The 25,423-nt window shown below is 37.7% G+C and overlaps 1 protein-coding gene across 1 annotated transcript in view; it reads right to left on the bottom strand.

Moving 5' to 3' along the window:
- The window catches only part of fam189a1 (family with sequence similarity 189 member A1), a 94,096-nt gene that overhangs the window by 63,290 nt on the left and 5,383 nt on the right, over positions 1-25,423 (bottom strand). The window lies entirely within an intron of this gene.

Genomic DNA, 25,423 nt, shown 5'->3' with positions numbered 1-25,423 from the left:
TGTGGCAATTGCCTATCCTCTGGCTGCAACCCCCTTAAACATTCAGGCTGGCTTTAGGGTGGCTGGGGTTCAACCTTACAACAGAGATGTATTTATGGAAACCGAGTTTGCACCATCCTACGCCACAGATCGCCCCATTCAGAACCCTGCGCTGTCAAGCTGCAGCACCAACTCTGCCCTGCCAGGCCCCAGCACCAACCCTTCCATGCCAGGCTCCAGCACCAACTCTGCCCTGCCAGGCCCCAGCACCAACCCTTCCATGCCAGGCTCCAGTACCAACTCTGCCCTGCCAGGCTCCAGCACCAACCCTTCCATGCCAGGCTCCAGCCCCAACTCTGCCCTGCCAGGCTATAGCACCAACTCTGCCCTGCCAGGCCCCAGCACCAACCCTTCCATGCCAGGCTCCAGCACCAATTCTGCCCTGCCAGGCTCCAGCACCAACCCTTCCATGCCAGGCTCCAGCACCAATTCTGCCCTGCCAGGCTCCAGCACCAACCCTTCCATGTCAGGCTCCAGCACCAACTTTGCAGTGCCGAGCACACCGAGTTATGCTTCTGCTATCACCAGCTCACCCTTACCCAGCAATGCTATTGCTGACAGTGGGCTACCAACTCCAGAGGACATTCGGCCATATCCAAAAGCCGGCCCTCGAAAACCAGCCAGCAAAGGAAGAAAACGACGCAAAACAGCAATACTTACTGACACGCCAGTGAAGCAGCAACTAGAAATAGAAAAGAATAAGCCTCAATCTAGCAAAACGCTGTTTCAAAAGAAAGCGAAGCAGAAATCTGGACCTATGAAAAACAAGGCAGCTAAAAGAAGAAAAATCATGCAAGAGTCATCATCAGATGATGAAGAGTGCTTCTGCCTGGTCTGTGTAGAGCCATTTTCAAAGAGTCGTCCAAAGGAGACCTGGGTAAAATGTGTAAAATGCAACAATTGGGCCCATGATGCTTGCACTTCAGGCCAGGCAATTTATGTGTGTCAGAATTGTGATTCTGGAGATGAGTCCTATTAGTCAGATACAGGGCATCTGTTTTGTTCAGAGGTTAAACATGTTAAGTTAAGCAAGTTATCTGCAGCATTTCATTCAGTTATCTGGTTTTATGTGAAAGCCATAGAACATTTGAGTTTAAAGTTCAAAGTAAAGTGGTCTTGAAATGTGCATTATTTGGATTGAAATAATTGTTTTTCCAGATTCTCCAGGCACGGATGTTTACATTTCCAGTTTGTTTTGAGTTTAAAAATTAAAATCAATATTCACAATTAAGTAGTTGTGTTCTTATTTTTAGATAATCTATTGTGACAACTTACCCGCCCTAGTGTGACAACTTACCCTCCGATGGGGCAAATTGTCACAAGTGCACACTCACTATTCAACAGTCTACAACTCTGTAATGAGATAAGATATAAAGATGTTATGAATACAAAATATGTGCCCAAGACTTCCTTCTTTCATTTGGTATGAGATTTATACCATTTTGATGTATGGTGCTCAGTAAATGTTAGACAGTGTGAAAAGTGTGACAACATACCCCGCTCTCCCCTATCTGTCGTTTCGTGAGTTTAGCTCCACGTTGCATATCATCAAAATATAATAATGATTTTTGTTTGGGAGCTTTTATAAAAATAGAGAGTCTGCGCTGAGGATCATTTCAAAAAGATAACCGCTTTAACATCAGCATTTAACACTTTTTTTAAAATAAGTCGAGCTCAAAACTCTCATTCAGTCAGCAGTGAGTGTTTGAAATAACTTGATCCAATGTGGATTATAATCACTAAACAAGGCAGAAATATTTATAAGTGATGAAAAAGATATGCACGCTAAACATGTTACCATAGTAAACATTTTAAAATATGACCGCTTGAAGAAATTAGACGTCAGCTTCTTATTCTCTATCACAATCGTGTATTTATTAAGTAACTTATATTATCTGTCACAAGCCTCGTCTCGAGAGTTTTTCTCACGTTGCCTATCATAAAAGAATATAGCCAAACAATGTTTTTTGTTCGGGAGCTTCATTCTAAATGTGACGGCTGTGGCTAATAAGCAGAAACAGACTCGACTGAATAAGCAGGCTAATTTCATGAGCGTTAAAAATAAATAAAATAGAAATAAGTGTATTTATGTGTGAATTATTTTGAGTCCTGATAAATTAAAACAATATGATCAATGTATCACTTATTCTATAGTTAAAACATCATGCTTTTGAATTTGAATATATAACAAAGCATGCAAACAAACTGCCGCTTTTATCATCTTCGTTTTGTGATCGCGCATGTTCCAGTGACTTATTTCTTAGTTTTCTGATAACTTCTCTTTGTTGGTGAAATAATGATTTTGCATGACGTTGTTCTGAGAGGCGTGTAAGGGCGTGTTTTAGTGACGTGCAGCGGTGCTTCAAGCTCCACTGTGGAAACCCTGCGCTATTCTGGCCTCGGTGCTACTGGACCGGGGCTATGAGCCCCGCCCGGCCCGCTTTAAGCCCTGGCTCGCACTGGCCCGACAGTGGAAATGCGGCTAATAAGACTCCCTGCAGGCTGGTTAGATCAATGGCAATATAAATACCATTGCTGATTGTTGTAAGACTGAATAAGTGTAAATCCTTTTTGAAAAATCAATACAGAAAAAGAGCTACAACTGCAAAAATTTCATTGAGATAATTCATGTTTAAAATCTCTCAAGCATAAACCTGAAACTATAAAATGCCTAGCTCTAAATTTATCAGCTACATAAAAATGAAATAATATAAAAATCTCACTTGCACATCAGATTGGATCGCTGGGAATGCAGTGAGAGAGAGCAGGGCCTTGTGCATCAGGGACTGCAGAGGTAGAGACAGCCCCAGTCACCCACAGGCTATCACCCATCTGAGATAAAGCAGATCGCTAATGTCTGCTCACAAACAAACATTTCGCTAATCCATACTGGATTTAGTATATTAGATGCAATGTCTTGAATGATAGGGTTAGGATTTAGAAAATGAGTGTGAATGCTTTCATTTTAAAACTCAAACCCATAAATCAGCCCCCACCCAAACCCCCAACAAACCTGTTGATATCTTTATATTTAATGCAGAGCAACTGATAAGCCTTTCAGATGCCCTCACAAGTAGGTTTCTGACGTTACTTTGTTTCATATTACTTGTGAGGATATAAAAAAATGGCCCTCACAACTAAGTATTGATAAACTTTGTATTGAAAAAAAATTATTGCTTTCAAATCTTACCAGCCATTGAGATTTAATTTCATGAATAGAAATACACACACACACGTTTGCTTTTGTGAAAAGTGGGGATATCCCATAGGAGTAATTGTTTTTATACTGTAGAAACTCTATATTTTATTGCCCTACACCAAGCCTACACCTAACCCTAACCCTCACAGGAAACTTTGTGCATTTTTACTTTCTCATAAAAATCATTCTGTATGGTTTATAAGCGTTTTGAAAAATGGGGACATGGGTTAGGTCCTCATAAGTCACCCTCTCCTTGTAATACCTGTGTCATACCCATGTCATTATACAGAGATGTGTCCTGATATGTCTCAAAAACATGCCCACACACACACACACACACACACACACAGATAGAGAGAGCGTGTGAGAGAGAGATCCTTACAGTAAAAAACTTCCTGCATTTTTTTGACAAAAAAAAAAGAAAAAAAAAAGAAATTAAACTAAACTTTATTATTTTTTTTATACCAATAAGGACTTCCTCAAAAAGATATAGAGATATATTTATTTATATTTATCTCATTTCTGGGTACAAATTTGTCCTCAAAATATGTTTAAGTAGGTACACATTAGGGCTGTGCAAATAATTGGATGAGATTGACATTGACATCTCGTCAGTAAACCGGTTCTGTGATTGGTAGTAAATTACCAACACCTGCTTTCAGACAGAGCGGTATTTACTACACAGAGCCATAGTAAGCTACGCAATATCCCGTTCATAATCGCAGATGAATAGTATTTTTTTATGAACGCGATATTGCCTAGCTTGTCAGTGAATGTCATGTACAAATGAATGCATTCTTCCTGTCATTAGCGACTTTGTAGCGAATCCATCTCTGACACTCTACAACTACAGACTGATGAAGATGAGTAACGACCCGTACACACAGAGCATCTGATCCTACTAATGACGTATAGTTTATAATGCTTAATCACAAATGTCTTTGGCAGAGGCAGATATGCAGGTAATTAGTAGAAAAAGTCAAATTATGTTCATGCAAATTTCTCTTTTATTTATCACTGTGAAATTCTGGTTGATCAGGCTCAAACCAAAAAAAAAAAAAAAGATTGTTTTAGTCTTTAATGAAAACTGTGTAATATTTGTGCACATAAAAATGCGTTTATAATTTTGCAACAGTTATTCTTCTCAAGTAATGGAGGAGGTGTTTAACTAGAACAGAAATAATGGCTCCTGGTCTAGCCCAGGTTATTATTTTATAAGGCTCCTTCACTGCACATCATTAAATCTATCAGCTTCTTAACTTGAACTTACTCCTCTTTAGAAAGTACATGTATGTGAGACTGCAAGAGAAGCATGAGAAACATGAAGGAGGAGTGTGGGCTTTATGAGTGTTCATCTGGCACTAGCACTAAGGGCCGTATTTCACCTTTCTCTCCCCAGAGGATTATTAATAGAACTATAACAACCCACCTCCTTCCCTGCTGTTAATCTACAAGCCAACATGTGTTTCATACACAAATGCATGATTACACACATCAAAAATCAGTAAGATATGCATCTACATTGAAGTGGCTTTACATTTAGTTAATTGCAGACACTTCCTGACCAAAGCAACCAACAGCAAACAGAAAATTGGCACTCATTAATTCAGCATATAAAGCCTATAAAATATTGGTAAAAAAAAAAAAAAAAAAAAAAAAAACTTGATTGCCCTTTTGGGATACGTCTGTAACTTTTTTCTATTAATCAGGATTCTGGACAGATCTGAAATTACCTATGGCACTGTAGATGCATATTTACAGAGATACTGCCAACTGATTCTGATAATCAATAAATATTTAATCTAAAATCTATAATATTTGTCAGGTGGTCATTGTTGGAAATGTGTTATTTCTAGACATGAGAATGTCTGTTTTTCTATGGCAAGGTTGGTTCTAAACTGTTTTTGGAAAATATTGCGATTAAGAAAAATCATGATTGAAATGACTGAAATGATTGAAAATCAAGCCCTGAAAACAAAGTGTTTCAATTCAGGGTCAGCATTTCAGTTTATCATCTACCTAATTTATTTACAGGCTTATTATTATTATTCCTTTTGTCTATAATCCTTTTGCCATAAATTGTTTTTTTATGAGCAAACAAACCAACGTTCATTAAATCTAAATAAGCATATAGATTATTTTCTGTCCACACACACACACACACACACAAAAAAAATCTAATCAATATGTGGAGGAAACAGAGCTGTGCAAAATGGTGGTCTGGAGAAAGAAAAAAATCTTATTCAATGGTTCAAATGTCCAAAAAGGAAACGTGGGGTGTCAGGCATCATGCACTTTTTTTCTTTTTTTTTAGCTGACCACATAAAAAAAAAATCTGCAGGTATTATTTTGCAAAGTTGAGTTCAATTACTTGAGTGTAATGGGACACATGACCCCTAATTTCACAGATCAAAGGAGGAGTATGCATACGTCAGCATACAAACTGAGTGAGTGAGCAGTCTTTCAATCCTCTCTAAGCCACTTTAAAGACCTTTAAAGAGGCAGTTTGCCATGAAATGCTGCATTGCGAATCAGTTCTAGGCTCACAAGTAAGAAAGTGACAGAATGGCATTAATATTATCTCAGTAAAAAGGGATAAGATAACAAAAAGATCAACCGGAGTAATTCCAAGTCATTATAAAGTATGGGTTTATCTTATAATAATGCAAAAATCCACAAGCAAACACAGACATGTGCTTTCAGGCACAAAGAGCAGTGCTAAAACCCTCTTAAATACAGTAAAATAAGTAAATACTATAAATAAAATAAACCACTATAATTACTACAGCCTCTTTATTTATTTTATGAAACTGTGACAAGAAAAAAATAAAATAAACAGTTCTCCTCAAAATGAAAATTCATTTCAAATCTCTTTCTTCTATTGAACATGAAAGAAGATATTTTAAAGAATGTTGTAAACCAGTTTCTGGCTCCCACTGATTTCAAATAGCATTTTTCTCACGCTATGGAAGTCAGTGGGGACCAGCTACTGTTTGGTTACCCACATTCTTCAGAATGTCTGCTTTTGTATTCCGCAAAAGAAAAAAACTCATACACATTTGGTGCAACTTGAGGCGGAATAAATGATGACAGAATTGTCATTTTTTGGGGTGAACAATTCCAAGTCTACAACATCAAAAAAAAGCAATTAAAAAGCAAACAAAGGTGAGCTGGACTACACTAGAAAGCCATTCAGATGATACAAATTGAATATTTTCCATCATTCTGTCATTTATTCACACTGAATGCAGGATATATGACAAGCATTCAGCCAAACGGCTTTTCTGGATGGATGCCAATGATACTCTCCAGCACCTTCATTTAACGGGAGGATGAGGGAGCATAAAAATAGTCATGTCAAGTTGAAACTCCTCATTGTCATCACCATTAATCAATGGCTACATTTACAAATGATGTTTACTGTTATCAAGGCATTAAGAATCCATTACTACATTTGTTAATGCCGTATATGTAATCAGCTGTCAACTTCTCCTCTCCCTGCTTTTCTCTATGACCCTGAGCACTTCTGGATATCAGCTGGTCTTCATCGCTGCCGCAATGTGGGTGCTAAAGATTTCACAAAGCACACACACTTTCTGTAAGAAAGAACAGCATCAAAACTCTACAATAAACCATGACATGTCAGTTCCAAAAACAGCACGTTAATGAAGCGTCACCACCACAACCGACTCTAAATCCATCCAAGGACCTCCACAATACAGAGACAATTTTATACAAACAGTCCTATTTTAAGACATTAAAAGACATTCAAAGAGTAGGACTCTTTTTCATGATGCGCAAGGAGACTGTACTTCAACCTGGCAGTATAACAGCACACTTAACACCCTGCTCTGGGTGAAATATATTGTAATTATACACACACCGCATTACTTCAGTTGGCCATTTATCAAAGAGATTTTGCAGGTCCGCAGAATTATTAAAGCATTTTGGAGATTTAGGTATGTCAGAAATGTGACTCAAGCTAGAATGAACTATATTTACTGCACTTTTAAGCTACCTTGTATCATGATGTCTGTCAGGACGTATTTTCAGAGTGAAAGCTAGGTCTGAAAATCCTTTAACAGAAGCCTAGCTCTCTTATAGTCTCAGTTACCTAAAGGTTTCGTGTAAGAAACATGCAGAGGTATAAACTCTCCCCATTTATCTCAACTCCAGCCATCCAACATTATCATCCTGGCTCCACATATGGGAAGCACTAAATTGCCAAAATAAGTATTTTTCTCTTGATTTTGCTTCACTAAAGATATCTAAACCTCGTTAAAACGAGATCGATTTAATTGAGAAGCAAAATTGCGGTTTAAAAAGAGAAGGCTTGTGTATATCTTAAATGAAGTTTACTACCTTTATTTATTTGTTTTACATTTTACGAAAACCTCTTCCACATGTGCTTCTTCATTATTTGGTCCCACTTTAGTTTAAATGGCCTTAACCACTATTTACCTACATTTAAATTAATCATTTGATACAATGCACTTATTGTGTACATACATGTTTTAACATTGCACTTCTATTTTAAAAAACACCTGCATGTAATTATATTATATGCATGCATGTCATTCATTTCAGTAATTATATGAAAAATTGAACTGTTGACTTAATTCACCCTTAAAGGGATAGTTCACCCCAAAATGAAAATTCTGTCATTAATTACTCGCCCTCATGTTGTTCCTGTAAAACCTTCGTTCAACTTCGGAACACAAATTGTTCTCTTATCGTTTCATAACATTACAGTTGAACCACTGATGTCACATGTAATATATATATAAAAAAATCTCATAAAATGGGTAGGACAAGGTGTATGAAGCGATTCAGATATAGACAATATAATAAAAGTCTCTACAGTAGCCACAGAAATGGGAGGGATTATCTGTGGCGTTTCAGCACATAGCTTTACCCTGCCAATGACAGGCAAGGAGAGATGCATCTCAGGAGAAAAGTGGTAGAATGAGATGCATAGAATGGGAGTGTGCATGGGGGTGAATGTGAATGCTAGGACAAACCTTTTCCCACCCCACAACAGAATAAATGACAGGAGGATGGATGCAGGCTCCAAGAAAAGGAAAATATTGAGGTATTCATCATCACAGGGCTTCTGTGGACCTCATATATCTGGTGCTACTTTAGGACATGCGCTTCCTACCGTATGGTGTGCTACAACAACAAACGCTGTTTTTTCCTCATGCCTTTATATAGATTCGTTTAGGGGACCCCATCAAAGGCAAAACGCACCATCCTAACTCATCCACTCCCTCTAGCTGGTATAAAACCGCTGTACCTTTGGTGTCCCTTCAGAAGATGCTTCAAGGGAAGCTTTGATGTGTTTTGATGCTATGTGTTTCACATCAAAAGAAATAGCAGCAGATGTGATCAGCAACACTGTGCTGCTGAGGACCGTTTACTTGCACTCCCTCCAACGGCAAAAAACACACGAGATAACAGGGATATCTCACTGAGAGACTGGAAAAAAGAAAAGATGGAGAGTCGGCAGTGAGTATTGCATCACGATAGCAGACACAGTGCTCACACTTTAAACTGTCTAGACTGCGTAATTGAAAATGACCGAAAATGTCTTTTTTGAAGTCAGGCCGCCTTTGGGGATCTCAAATCAAGATACAGTATAAATGAATCTTGCTATCCTTGCTAACAGAAATACAGCAGTCATCATGAAGCCGTGGCCACATTGCTGCTAATGAATGTGACATGATAGCGTCTGGAAATATACTAATAATCAGGGCAAGGATGCAGCGGGATCTGTGTCCTTATGCACACCTGTGCATTTTGTGTGTGTCAGTTATGGAGTTTTTCCCTTTTTCCTTCCTGTGTGGCCGTCCTCTCTTCTTCTCCACCGTATCTGAATGCTACACACTCTGCTTTCACAGTTATTTGGCATCTCAGGGCTCCCTCGGGCCTCTGCGCCGATCCGCAGCGAGTCCTGTGCTAAGAGCGCAGGGATTCAGGCATTTACCATTTTCAAACCAGCAGCTGTCGGGGAGTATATGAGTAACAGCTGAATGACGCACGTCACGAGTGCTGAAGCGGGCCGCTTCTCTGAAGAATTACAATTAGACTCTGGGTGAGTCAGTGAGAGAACAAAACACAACCCTGAAGAATATAATGACAAACACCTTGAATTTTATTTTCTACATTTTTTTGGGTGGGGGTTTTTGAGGATCCATATATAATAACAAAAGTTATTTTTCTGTCGAAAATGCTTTATCAAATACCCATAGGCCAGAGGGCCAAATTTCTCTTTGAAAGTAAAAAAATTAATAAATCACATAATTACATTTTCTTGTTACAGTAGTTAGGTTACTGCAAGTTGTTGTGAAAACTTAAAATTCCTTATATTAATTTTCTTTCAGCTTATGAATTAAAGTTTTATAAAAAAAATTACACATTAAAATATAGCAAAATAGAAAACAGTTGTTTTCATTTGTAATAATATCTCACAAAATTACTGTTTTTACTGTATTTTTGATTGCAACCCTCTTGAGAATAATAGACTTGAATCTTACTGAACCCGAAAATTTGAAAAGTATCTGAAAATAAGGGTTGAAATCAGACAGTTTAAGATATGATATTGATTCTCATAGCCAGCGATAAAATATTTGCCTCAAAAAAATTCTACAATACGTTTACAATACATTTTGATTCAGGTGTATATTGATCAAGTTATCAATATTATGATAGTATCCATGTTACACTGATATAAACAGTCAGAAATTAGTTGTATTGACAGCAACTGAGCAGATCAGAAACTGTACATATGATGCAAAAAAAAAAAAAAGTTTAAGTTTAATAGCTGTGTACTCTACTGCAGACACCTGGGTGTTGGGGATTTTTCAACTTGTTCAACATGGAGGAAAAACAAGTCTAGGTAAAACAATGTGAGAAATCCATTGTGTAACTGTAGGATTCGACCAATAAATAAACCGAGCACAATTTCCCAGGTATTCATCTTCTGATTGACAGGGCGAGTCCTCCATTAACATTCACAGTTGTGCGTACCCCTGACTCAACTGAAGCACCGCTTGCCCGGTGCTATTAATCAGGCATTAGAAGCAGCAGCACCATCAGCCTCGTCCTCACAGGTCAGACAGTGAGAGAGCTCGAGGATGTGAGCTACATGCAGCTCAGCCTCGGGATAGGAGAAGCAGGTGAGAGCGACATGCAGACATCACAGCAGACACATGAGCTGACACCAGAGAGAGGCGGCACAGAGACGGGGTCACGCAAGTTACAGGGGAATAAAAATAGTGTTTTCTGCTCAGTTTACATACGAGGAGACCCAGACAGTGTCTGCAACATCTTATGTACTGATTTGAAGGGAATATGATGAAATGTTATTGGCAACTGGAATCATTATCAAATTAGTCAAAATATTTTATAAACAAAACAGTGATGGACGGCTGATGTACAGAACCTTGTGAATGACAGGCCAATTTCCATTCTGTGGAAATCTGCTGAGCTTTCTCCGTTTTTTTGGCACAGATGCCGTGTGGGCCTGCTTGTGAGGGATGTTGTCATTTACAAGGTAATAGAAAATGTGTTCTTTTAAACGCCTTCCTCTCCCATTTTTGCTCCTGTTCCAATTCTGTCTCTCTCTCTCTCTCACACACACACACACACACACACACACACACACACACTCATCTTAGTCTCTTTCTGCCCTCATCTATCTTAATCTCTCCTCCTCGTCATTCATCAGACACACACACTCAGCAGTTTTCCACTGGTGGTTTGGACAGGAAAGGTTTTGGCCAGGTGGTTGGTGCTGTAAAAGGTCCTCTCTTCTAGGTCCTGGCAGTACTGTACGTCCGTGTTTTCAGCCAAGAGACAAAGACCAATAGCATCTCTCTCTGGTGCCAGGACCAACTCTGTATCGTATGCTTTCTTCTCTTTCATGATGAATCTTTTACTTAACTTCTTTTTTTAAGAGCTCTATGTTTTTTTCTGCATTTAAAGAACAACATCCAATATGGACGTGAAATTGAGATTTTAAATCATCATTACAGTGATGGACTCTGTATTGGCAAGATCAAGCACATGTAAAAACATGCTTATTATTGCTAAATAAAACTAAAACCTTTAAATAATAATAATAATTATAAACTTATTTTATTTTAAGCTAACTGCCCAGACAAAATGTTTTAGTTTAATTTGAAGTGCATATAAATATATAAATCTAAATAAACTAAAACTTATTAAAAATACTACACACATATTTAAAAACAAAACAAAAACTAATAAAAATGACAAAAACAACAAAATTACTAAAACTTTATGACTGAAGTGAAAACGAGAAATATATAAAGAAATTCTAATTCAAAATACTAATAAAAACTATAATGTACATCAATATTACTAAAATAACTCCACTAAAAAAGACTTAATTTCATGAATATTACATCTGAAAGCTTGTTTTTTGTTTGTTTTCTATAAGCAAAAAGTACATTTTGGGAAAAAATGACAGTGAAAGCAACAAAACATTTTGTCAGCAGAATCGCTTGAACTTTTCTCCTTAAATTAGCATCACTTTTTCTGTCACTTCTGCATTGTAACATTTAATTTTCTTTTCCAGTGCTTTGATGTTGGCATAAAGACGAGGCTTCTTTGATTTTCATGTGAGCATGAGATGTGGAAGGGAAGGCCATGAAAAACATTATAAAATTGCCACGTCAGTCTGATTAATTACACACCACTCCAGAAAATACACTTGAATCACGCTAACTCTAATATAGCTGCCCATCTCCCTGCCAAGCCAAATTTATGGATGTAATGTGGGAAAAGAAGAGAGAGGTGAGAAGTGCAGAGAGGCGGATGCTTAATCTGGAAAAAAGCAACAACAACAAAAAAAGCTTTAAGCTGATGAGGTTATTCTGAGGATTCCCTGGTGACCTTTTCTTTTTAAATATAATGTTTTTGCCACGTTATTGAAAAGACAGTAAAGCAGAGATGAAAGAGAGAGATAGAGAGAGGGAGAATGTGACTGGGATAGACATGAAGCCTGGTGCTTGACATGTGGAGCACGTATGCTATGCACTAGACCACAGCTCTGACCTGGGACCTTTTTCTTATTAGGAAGCAATAATTTGTCCGGTCTGTTCCTCCCACCCCATGCTGATGCCACATGAAGTCTTTAATGGGACATCCATCTTGGCTCGTCACATCATTTCCTTCTGCTCTTCCCACCCTAGAGCTAATCTCCTCTTTAGAGAAATTCCAGAAACATGTGCTGTCTAAACTTAGTTCACTACAAAACTAAAAAAATCTCTATTCTTGTGTTTTTGTTTGTTTATTATAAAATTAATTATGAATGCAGGACATGTGGGTCTTTACAGTAGGATTGTCTTCAAGAAGTCATTATTCCTCAAAAAATACTGTCAATAACCTCAGGTTCTTTAGAATAATTGAAAAGCTGCGATGGCCATTGACCCCTCTTCTCTATATTAATAATGGTTACCCGTTTGACCTCTTGACCCACAGTATGTATCTCCTCGGCCTTGAGGTCTTGAATGCATTCGATGTGTACAATCACTCTCCCCTACTTGACAATCTTTCTCCATCTCTTTCATTATGACAATCTTTGAACGCTTAATCGGGAATATCCTGCTACAGTTTGAAAGTTTAGTGCAATGTAAACATTTTTAGACAAAAATGAACAGCTTTGTATTGTGTATCTTTACGTAATCATTTTCAACATCGTTGTTCTGACATGGCCATACCTCAGTGCACTGCTGGTATTCAGACCCCAGGTCGCACACCCTTTCCCAACAAGCACATTTTACTAATCAGAGCACAAAAGAGAGGCATACATCCAGCGTGCCATTGATCTGCTTTTGTAAAGGGCCACGCTTGGCTCATAAAGCCTCTTTGTGTCAGAAGGAAGTGGAGCATGTGGAAGCACATCCGATTGTTCACTCATTTGGGATGGATACAGAGCACGGCTTGACCCAGGACAGTTCATTTATGTGGCGCTGGTTACGCTCGCACACAGCACTGACCTATTGACCAGGTCCTGGTCCAGGAGTATCGGCTCTCTAACTGAAGGGATGTATATTTTGCTGCAATTATGCCATGTACTGACTGCCAACTTATCTATGGCACAAAAAATGTATACTAGAAACAATTCTGCTCGTTTAACAAACACACTCAACCTTTCTAAACAACACATCATTTACTTGACCTCATTCACCATTTCTAAACCTATTCTTTTGAGCACATAGTCCGATATTGTGTAGAACACTGCACTGTGCAATAGTTTTCATATACTGAAAGCATAGTGAACAAGGGCTGTCAAGCTTCAAAAGAACAAAAGTGCACCATAAAAGTATCATAAAAATAGTCCATACCTGTACAGTATGACTCATGCAGTGCAAGTCTTTTGAAACTATAAGACAGCTTTTTGTGAGGAAAATTACAATCTTGCCATTTCCTGTAGACTTAGATCTCATTTACATATTTAAACTTAGTGTAATGTGACCAGCTACAAGACCACATAAATCGTTCCACCTTATTTTTAATGTAAGAGTAGATGAGGCCAATTTTACCTTAAATGTATGAAGATTCGGGTATCAGCCGCTTCCAGTTTTCCAATTTTAGCTGTACAAAACTAGTCTATTATGCTGCTTGAAATTGTAAACTGGTTTCAGATTGTTTTAATTTATTATCAAAATCATAATGGATTGGACAGATTGGTTTGGACTAGACTGTAGTGCAGCTCAAATAGTTTTACCATTTGCAGCAACTAATGAATCGGAAGTCTTGCACATTGACAGGAAAAAGCTTACTTCCACATTGAAAAATGCCAAGCATTTAGCATCACTGATGTCAATCCTGATGGGACACAAATTTATGGGCTAGGTTTGAATATGCAAAAGCACAAATGAGATTTGAGAGCTGTGGGGAGCGGGACAAGATACTAATGAATTAAACTCTGCACTAAACTACGGCATGATATTCCTTTACATAAATAAGAGAAAGAGATACACCTTTACAGTTAAGCATGAACAGATAGAGCAACAATATAACACTCCATCATATTTATATAAAACTTCATGGCACCTTTTCTATGGTGTGAGAGGTAATGGTGTGTAAAAGCTCTCTGACATACACACAGGCACTCTGACATTTTGTGAACATTTGTTTCCATATTGCTCATACACCCAACTGCACTCAAATCCCCATTTTATTTGAAAAAATACAAGAAAAAAAAACAGTAGTTTTTGAGAACAGCATCATTTGTATTGCAAAAATATTAAGGTGTGTGTGTTGGTACACTGCTTTTCAAACGTTTAGGGTCAGTAAGATAAAAAAATAATTATACAAATTAAAAATATATAAATGTAGATAGAATCTACTGACACTGACACAAGTCAAGGGCACTGAAGACTTAGCAAAGGCTGCTAAAATTCTGTTTTACTATCAAAGGAATAAATTACCATTTAAAATATATTGAAATAGAAATCAAAATTTTAAAACTGTAATAATGTTTTACAATATTAGTGTTTTACTGCATTTATGAAGCCTTGGTGAGCATGAGGGATTACTAATAAAAACACAAAAATTCTTACCAACCCCAAACTTTTGTATATATTAGACCAGGCTGTAAACCATATAAGTATTACACGGTCAACAATAATTTTAAATATTCTTTTTCATAAAAAATCATTGCTCCATTTTTGCAGACCACAGAGAGAGTATGAGACACACCAAATGCAAGAGGGTGAACACAAGAGGTCGGTCATCTTGGACTTCAAACACACAAATCATTCACAAGCGCAAATGTCTGACACTGTATCTGTGAGGTCTGCATTGTGTGCATCTGTGGGGTTTAAGGAGCAGGAGAAAGGGGAGTGTACTCATTAACACATCTGCAGTCCACGGCGGGAAAATGTCTTTTATAGCCTACGAGATTTATCACTGCGAAGCTGCAGCACACTACTGCCTCATAACGGCTCTGACTCATCCCCTGAGCTCACATACAGACACACAATACACAACTCTTTAGACGCTTAGCTTCAATCTTTAACTGCACTGGGAGCAACAAAAGTTTGAAATGGCTTTCCACAACAACAGAAAAATGTGTCTGTATTGGCATTTGAGAGCAATATTTCTCTTTCTTTGTCTTCAAACACTCCGTTATCTCCAATAAAAGTGAGTGTGTGTGTGTGTGTGTGGAGAAGAGATTTCCACACTAATTACAAGTAGTACCTTTCATCACGTCATTCAGGGTCAATATTCAAAGCCACCGGTGATGTAAAAGGTTGAATGTGCTGTATGTTGCGTTTGATCATCAGAACGCCAGTGCAGGTGCGCTAGCCAGATCCAAACACGTCTTAATGATGCACGACAGCCTCGGGAGCAGATCACTTTGACAGCAGACACTGGATGCAATCCTTTAACTCAGATCTGAGAGGCAGTAGGCGTCTGCAAAGAGATCTGAGATGCATTATCTAAGGCGCAGGCATCCAAAGCGCCCACTGCAGATGGTGGCGAGCAGCAGATCCTAGCCCTTGGCCTGATTTTTTGACGGACAGCTCACCAAATGGAAGCTAATACCTCTGGAGTAAGGCTAACTGTAGGAGTTGATCTTATTATGCCAACTTCTCGGTTACGCCTTGGCTGGAGCTCAAGCTTTTTCATGCTAAAGCTCATTAGATTTATATTAAAGGAAAATGCCACCATTTTTCCATATTCCACTATGTTCTTCCCTCATCTTAGACGAGTTGATACGTACCTCTCCCGTCTCAGTGTGTTCACTCAATCACTGTAACGTACGGCACCTCTATGCTAGCATTTAGCTTAGCACCATTCATTCCTTAGGATCCAAACAGGGTTGAATTTAGAAGCTACCAAACACTTCCATGTTTTCCCTATTTAAAGATGGTTACATGAGTAGTTACATGAGTAAGTATGGTGACACAAAATAAACAGTGGTGATTTCCTAAGCAGATAAAAATGATGACTATAATGTATGGTGGAAGAGCACTTCGCAGCACTTAGACCTGGGTCCAGTAATATCATCACTCCTGAAAACTCCCTGTCCCCTTCGAAGACGTGCTGCAAAGTGTAACTACTCAAGTAACTGTCTTTAAATAGGGAAAACATGGAAGTGTTTGGTGGCTTCTAAATTTTTCCGTTTGGATCCTAAGGAAAGAATGGTGCTAAGCTAAACGCTAGCATATCGCTACAGCGATTGAGTGCACACACTGAGATGGCAGAGGTACGTATCAACTCATCTAAGTTGAGGAAAGAACATAGTGGAATATGGAAAAATGGTGTCATTTTCCTATAATGCTCTTCTGCATAGATCAGAACACTGTATATCTCTTATTTGTGATCATCTTATATGGTTTACAAAGCGAGGTGGGAAGCTTGTAAAATTGTTAATCCTCTTTTTGCCTGCAGGTTTCCTTGCATAAAATTTATATTTTGCTGTTTGTTGGAAATTTATTCAGTATATCATTGAGGATTGCTTGCTTAGATTTTCATCACTAACACTATAAGGTTTTGTAATTGAACAATGAATAATACTTTTACAACATTTATTAATCTAGGTTTTAAATATAATTTTTTCTAAACTTTTTTTTTTTTGGAGTACAGAATTAAAATCTTTGGGAAAACTGATCCTTACTAAAAAGTATTACACTGTAAAGAAGTGTTTGACAAGCGGGTCAAGATTCATGATGGGATGGACAGTCTATGTTACTTTAACTGATGTAGAGACAGTAACAGAAGCAGATGAGCAATGAGAGATGAATATTAGTGTAGCAAGGGTAGTCTGAGTCCCTGGAGATGAGACGCTCAAATGATAGGAAAAATGAGCCTACTTATAATAAAGAATTGCACAATGAAAATGAATTACTACTGACCGCCGACACCTGAACAGCTTGCAGGCTCACAGGGGAGCTCGTAACATGCAGTGATTTCTGGGAGTGCACAAAAAATGAGGTCACCACAAAAGATTAATGACTAAGGCTGACATTACAAAGCTGCACGATACAGTCAAACAAAATAACCAGGCAGGAAATACATGCAAATCGAATCATTGATCGGAATCCATCTAATTAACTGATATAGCACACTTTGTCAGAGAATGGGTAATTTAACTGTGAGTGACGTGAGAGCAAATTCAGTAATGGAGTCTCCAGATTAACGTGACTGATTCAAGAAGTGTCCAGTGAATGAAGGCATGAGACCAACCACCATGGACCCTTGAGCTCCTAAATAAACTCATCCATTATCCTTCAAACCAATAATGTTAATGTGACCCTGGACCACAAAACCTGTCATAAGGATCCATTTTTGGAAATCGAATAAATAAGCTTTCAAATGATGTATGGTTTATTAAGATTTGACAATATTTGGCAGAGATACAACTATTTGAAAATCTGGAATCTGAGGGTACAAAAAAAATCTAAATATTGAGAAAATCGCCTTTAAAGTTGTATAAATGAAGTGCTTGGCGATGCATATTACTAATCCAAAATTAAGTTTTGATGTATTTATGGTAGGAAAATTTACAAAATATCTTCATAGATCAGAATCTTTACTTAATATCCTAATGATTTTTGGCATAAAAGAAAAGTCGATCATTTTGAATCAAAACCATCTCATCCCCCAAAGATACAGGTTTATGGGACTGACACTGCAGTTTTTGTTATCTTTTGTATTCATTTACTCGTTATGTAATTTAAAAATACATTTTATTGGCATTCCGGTTGATACAATAAAATTAAACTATACAGTATTTTTGACTTGAATAATACCAGTTACTTTTCAGATTACCTGACAAAGCATTTTTCCATTGTTTTACAGAATGAGATTGAAATTTTACTGAAGCAAACACTTGTGGCACAACATTATCCTGCACCGATTCACAGACAAAGAGTGAAAAAGAATTTTAGATCAACACGACAGCCTTTATTACAACCCCAATTTCTAGAGAAACTGTGACATTTTGTAAAATGCAATAAAATCAAGAATCTGTGATTTGTTCATTCTCTTCACCGTTTATGTAATTGACAAAAGTACAAAGAAAAGATTTCCAAAGTTTTCACTGACCAGACATAAACAAATTTTTATTTTGATGGCTGCAACACACTCCAAAAAAGTAAGGACAGATGCATGCAGTGTTGAGTACTCGAGACTCGGACTCGGTCTTGGACTCGGTCTCGAGACCGTATTTTAATGGTCTCGGTCTTGTCATGGACTCGTGTGCATTTTGACTCGGTATTGACTCGGACTCGAACATATTAGGAATCGGACTTATGCCCGAGTCCACTCGAGTCCCAATCAAAATATTTCATGATTATTACTGTATGTTAATGTTTATTTAAATTGATGTATGATTGATACATCCAATGACTGGTGATTTTCCTTTGACGTGAGACGTTAGGCCAGCGACACAATGGATGTGTGGCGCAAGCGTCTCAGCTGCGTGGCGTGTCTGTTTTTAATTCGGCTCCCATGTTAACAGGTTAGACTGCCTGCGTGAGACGCACGTAAAACCCGTGCATGCTAGAAATAGAACCGACGCCTATTTTTCACGCGACACGCGTGCATGTTGGAAGCGTTTCCAGGCAAAATATACTAGGAAAATATGTTTATATGTCATTTTGTACACAAATACATATTAATTCATGATTTTTTGATATTTGAAAGTCTATAGGTTGGCATAAATTCAGATATAAATGTAATTTAAAAAATAAATTAATAATGATCGATTTTCAAACATTGCACCTGTCAAACATACTCTATTTTGCCGTCAATACTGTTGACGGTTTCCTATCAGTAGGTGTGTAAAAAAAAAATAAAAAAAATAAAATAAAAAAAAATACTTGTTATTGTTGTCATGAAGACAAGAGCCTGGTTTTTCGGCAGCATCCCTTTATGTCACCTACAGCAGCGTGCCAGCGCCGAGTCGTCAGGCACGCTTCTGGTGTGTAAAGACACAGAAAACGCGAAGCAGCCACCACGCTTCTGGCACGCAGCAGAGACGCCACGCAGCCAGTGTGTTACCGGCCTAAGTTACCCTCCTGCCATCCGCCTGTAGTGATCCCGCTTTCCAGAAAGCCACATTGCTACATTATTTCTCTCAACTGTGTTATTTTTACAAAGTAGGACAAAATGGTCACAGAAAAAAACTAATATTGTTTAATTAAATTATATAATGAATACAGACACAGACTGACTGTCTCAACACTTCTTTCCCTGGCACATACACACTTTTGGATGAAATTTTTTTTTTTTGTGTATGCCGTCCGTAACTAAAAAAAACTTTGAGTAGTGTGTATTTTAGCCTACATTAAAACGCACCATGCAGGGATATTAGCATTAGATTATCCGTTGCTGTCACAGAAAGTGTTGAAATGGTAACTTTTGTCAGTCCCCACTTCCTCTGCACCAGTAGAGTGTTTTTAGTCGGGGTGGATTGATCATGAGACCACATCGTGCTTGGTTGGGTAGCAGGATGGTCTCCTCACTTATTTTTAAAAAAAAAAGTAATTATGCCCATCTGTAATCTTCACAACATCTAAAGTGCACATAATCCAAGACATTGTAAGGATATTAGCAGTCATTAGTTAAGCTTCAAGGTTAAAAGTTATGTAAAAGCTGTTACAGTTGAACATTTACAGGTATAGTGGTACAGTAATGTTACTTGTACTAGAAGTGTTATGTAGAATTACAATATAGAGTTGTACAGTAATGTTATGTGTACTAGAAAGGTTATATGGATATGTATAGTGGTACAACGATGTTATGTGAAAATGAGCACTTAATATTGACAAGTAACACTTCATAATACTAATAAAATTACCTTTACACCACATACTATGTGGCCCTTTTAACCTTTCCACCAAACATTTGACATACTCTTGAAGATTTCTTTAGGTCTTGTCTCAGACCCAATCTCTCTGGTCTCGGTCTTGACTCGGACTCGACCCTTTCTGAACTCGGTCTTGACTCGGACTCGACCCTTTCTGAACTCGGTCTTGACTCGGACTCGACCCTTTCTGAACTCGGTCTTGACTCGGACTCGACCCTTTCTGAACTCGGTCTTGACTCGGACTCGACCCTCTCTGGACTCGATCTGGACTCGGACTCGAATGAGCTGGTCTCGACTACAACACTGGATGCATGTCTACCACATTGTCACATCAACCTTCCTTTTAACTACAATGTTTCATCGTTTGGGAATTGAGGATACTAGTTGTTCAAGTTTTGTCCAGTCTCACTTGATAAGACTTCAGAAGCTCAGCAGTCTGTGATCGTCATTGTCTGTTTCTCCTTTTCATGACTAGTCATACATTTTCAATAGGAGACAGATTGTCTAACACATTCACTCTGTCTTTACGAAACACAGTTGTAGCACATGCAGAATGAGAGCTGGCACTTGATCTAATAACCATGGACTTCCCACTTATCCATAAATGAATAAATATTTATTCTGCTGTAAAAAACAAATAAAGAAACCATGTAGGAGAGTGATTATTATGTGTAAGCAGTGAGAAACTTGATATTTGTGCAGTTTGCGCTGTGTAAAAAAAAAAAAATTAGATTTGACATAAACACACACATCAACCCGATCACTTTTGGGGCTGATCAAAGTTCAGTTTTAAAAAGTTACGTTAAAAACTAAGTTAAATTAAGGTACAGTTATTGGATAACTGAACACTGTATGGTTCAGGTTGCTGTATTAAAAAAAAAAGTTACAGTAAAGTTCTTGCAACGAGCCATCTTTGGTCTTTTTAGACAAAAAATGCTGTTGTAGCTTGTGTGCATCAGTGCATGTGGAAAAGAAGGTGTTTAAAAAGTACCAGTTTGATATAAACATGTCCTTAAAAACCACATAAAAACAAAATGAACAGTGGCGACTCGTGTTACACTTCAATCAAACATTCTCTTATTTCTAAGTGGGCATTTCATTACAGAAGAAGCCCAAATTGAACCGATAACATACAGCAGTGTCGTTCCATTCCCTGGAAAGAGATGATCATAGATAGAGTCACTGTCTGAACTCACAAGTAGCTATCCACTTAGTATTAGTTAGCCTTCTACAGTGAGAATTATTGATGTGTTGGTAGACATGTGAGCAAGGACGCATTATTCTTTCAAGGTGTCAGTTATTCCACTTCCTTTAATGGGCTGCCATTTGCAGAAATTATGGATTACACATGGACTGCTCATGAAAATCTCATCTAAATATGGCCACCTGCGCCTGAGAAGTTTCATTAAATGAGATCCATCCCACCTCCTCAGTCTTTAATCATGTTTCATATTCAGAAACAATTACGCAAGGCAATTTAGCCAACCCAGGAAATGAACAACTCCCATCCAGGCCTTTTCTCTCAGGCAAACTTGTAATTTACCAATTAGTATGCAAAGAGATTTTAATTCTGCCAGCTCCACACACAAACCACAAAGGCGATTTTTCTCTTTAACTCCATGTCTGGACCATTAATCACTAATCAAAGTTTTTAATGATGCAGAGACAGACACTTGAATATTTACACAAAGTTCTACTGCTGGCATACAGTTCTACTCTTTTTATGATTAATCCTTATGGCTAGAAAAACAACATTATTGCTCTTGCATTATCAAAAGCAGTCCAGATTCAAGAAGAGTGAAATATTTTCCAATTAGGGTAGAAAATTCAATTTTGAAGTAAAATGCTAAAAATCTACAAATCTATATTTGGGAACTATGATTTAAAATAAAATGTTAGAAATTTGATTGGAACATTAATTCATTTTCCAATTTTAGCCATAAAATACAACCTGCTAAAGAGAACAAAATCTATCACGTGGAAAGCCCTATCACACTGCAAATACGATGTTTGACCCATTATTTTTGTCCACCTCTCTCTTCCTTTCTCATCACATTGTTCCAATGTAAGAAGGCAACAAAGTATGATGTATTGAATGCAACGCATGGGCAAGGATCCATATAGAGAGTGGAAATAACAGAGGCTCCTCCTCTGCAAAGTATGAGATGAATTCTGGCATAAAGTAAACAGTGGTGACCACAATGAAATGAACTGATTAAACTGAGCTCGGGAGAACTGACAGTGTTTTTATTTGCGGGTATGCTGAAGAGGAAGGGAAAAGACAAGGATGGATTAAAAGAGCTGAAAGGAAAAGTTGAAGTTCAGAGCTGGGATGGGAGAGTTCACTCATTTGGGAATTCTGGAAATAAACCAAGTCTCGCACTCATTATCAAAAAAAAAATCACATTATTGCATGTAGATACAAAAAAACAATCTCTTCTACCCATCACGATCTAGTCTAATATAGACCACATTGCTGTAGTGCCTCGCGTGTGAAACCACATGATGCCCACACACTACGTGCTTACTGGTAAAGAAACATGGTAAAGTAAAGCTTAATGTTTGAAAACAGAACTTTAAATTATGAGCAGTGTTTTCAAAAAGCAAGAGGCCTGGAGTTTGATGTGTTCCTCCTGTTCTAAGTCTCTATGTCTGTGTTACACGAGTCCGTTCCATTGCTTGACTAATGTGCAGTCCAGCTGCAGAGCGTCTCTACAGCAAAAGCACACACTCAGCCAGATGAGAAGCTGACATCAGACATTTGTGAATATGGGATTAATTAATAAAAATACGAACTTCTGTATAGAACCCTACATGATATTAGGGACAAGCCAGATTTTATGGTTGCTGATTCATATTCTGGCCAATAAATGAAGAATATTATAGCAGTTTGAGTCATGTCTGGTGTAGAAAGAGTGTTAAGATGACATGCGCTCTTCAAGGGAGTGTTCTTTAAAGTGTTTTTTTTAATTTAAATAATCAATTAAAAAGCCTTGGTTTTTTTTGGACAATCTAAATTGTGGAATAGGTGGAAATGATTGAAGTCACAAAGAAACTTCTAGGACATTGGACTTGGTTCTAGGGATCAGTTGTTGATTGGGTTTTTTGAAAACAGATAAGATAAACTTGAGCTTGCAGAGACAGGGTCTGTGCGGACTATATGACTGGAGTAGTCCTGTATGTCTCACAAGAGAAAAGTTTCACTGGAAGATCCAGTTATGACATTCTAATGAATATGGCCAAATAAAATAAAAACAAATGAAAAGAAGGGGGGAAAAGAAGCATATACATTCTGTATAACAGAGTGAAAATTATATTTTAATACAAACCCGATTTGCACTGAAATTAAAAATCAACTTATTTTTCCCTTCCCCTTATTTTCTCAGTTTAAACATTTGATACGTCATACAGTATATGTTGTATTCTGAATAAAATATTGAAATTTGAAACTTCCACATCACTGCATTCTGATTTTATAAAAAAATTGTTCAGGGTTTGTATAAAATTAAGTACGAATAACTTTTAAAATATCATGTTCACAATTCTCTTATGTTGGTTCATGGTCACATCCCATGCAGGTAAACAAATCTTTCTTTCACTTTTTATTAGCTGCAGTTCCTTTGTAAAGCCCCAGGTGTTCATGAATCTCAGGTTGGGAAACCCTGTTTATCACTTGTATGTAAACTTAATACACAAATTAATGAATAAATGAACAACCGAATGTACAATTAAACGTTTTAGGAATCAACAGCTGATGTGACATTTGAGCACTCACTAGCTCTGAGGGAGGTTGTGAGGAGGCAGTTGAATAAAACTAAATTCTGAATCAATGCACACACATCATCTTCTTTTTTCTCAACCTTCTCCTGCAATGCCTTCAGAAGGACTCAGATTCAAAAGTTCTCAGTGATGCAGGGCACATGAAAGCGACGGAGGTGCATTCAGAGGACACTAACACACTACTGCAACCCACCTTTGCCAAACAGTGGTACATCTGTTTACACCACAGTCTGCCCCTTGAGAGTGTTCATCCTTAACCGTATGCCGTGTGTAACTGTCAGTCAGGTTTGCCCTTGTTGCCAACTCCCTCTCCAAATGGAGCACTACAATGAATTTCATCCCAGAGTGGCCATCCAGAGCAGCAGGGCTACTTCAGATTGCCTCCACTCTGTGGGGGATAATGGGAAAAAGGGCACTAACTGACTCAGAGTTTATACAGAAAGTGAAGGAAGGCTTTGACTAAATGCTGTTGCAAACATATCAAACTTCACACATTCAAATATACAGTATACACAATACACTAAGAGACTTTTTACACTGAGTACCTGTTCAAGACACTGAGGCCAACTGCAGTCTGGTTAATGTGCATAAATTATTGTGTCTTAAAGTCTCTTAAAATTCTCATAATCAAAAAATTAAAAAAAATGTCTTTAGTCGTTTTTTTTATCAATTTCTTGCATCCTTGATGAAAAAAAAAACGAGACTTACTGACCCTAAACTTGTGAATAGTTGAGTATGCTCGACAAAGTTGAGCTACAATCACAATATCAAGGTACATTTATCAAGGTCCCCCCAAAAAAAGTGTAGTGTAGAGTAGTCATCATGAAACCAAAGTTGTGACAGATTTCACAACCATATTATGATGTACTTTCAAGTTTAACAGCTTTCAAATAATAATAATAAATAATAATAAATTGTATAAAAATAATAATAAATTGTAGGGTAGTGCTTGATTATAGCCATCGTTTGATGATTGGACAGCAGCAGAGTCATTTCACAGGAAGAGCATATTTTTATGAATTTTGATGAAATATTACAAGGTCAAAAATAATATTTTTTTCATAAACAATTTTTCACAAATACAAGTAGCATGCTTTAAAGAAAGCAAGGCTGAATTTAAAATTTGGTTTGGAAAAAAAAGGTCATTTCTTATTAGCCTGTCAGGACTCATTTTGTTACCCTACTGACATGTCTGTTTATGGCTGTCAGAGTTTCAACACCCCTCTGCCATATTCCTACCAACACTGAAGATTCTCTCCTTCAGACCGTGATAGCCCTTGAATGAGAGGATCTGTGTTTGAACAAAATGACTTGCAGAATAGTGAAAAGAGGAGAAACACAAGTAAAATTCTCATATGAAGGTGGATTAACAAAATACTTCTGTGCACACACGAACACATGCACACAAATTCAGAGATGTCCTGCTGATCAGGCCTCCCTGCTGTGGTCAGAGACTTGATGCAGGCTCTCTGTGTCTGTCTGATGTTACAGCAAAGAAAAAGGGATGAGAGATGAGGGGGAGACGGGGGACATGAGGAGCAGAAAGCTGAGAG

The sequence above is a fragment of the Carassius auratus genome, chromosome 7, assembly GCF_003368295.1.
Source record: "Carassius auratus strain Wakin chromosome 7, ASM336829v1, whole genome shotgun sequence".
Lineage (NCBI taxonomy): Eukaryota > Metazoa > Chordata > Actinopteri > Cypriniformes > Cyprinidae > Carassius > Carassius auratus.
Note: the sequence above shows the minus strand (reverse complement) of the source record. Positions and strands in the feature narration are given on the sequence as shown.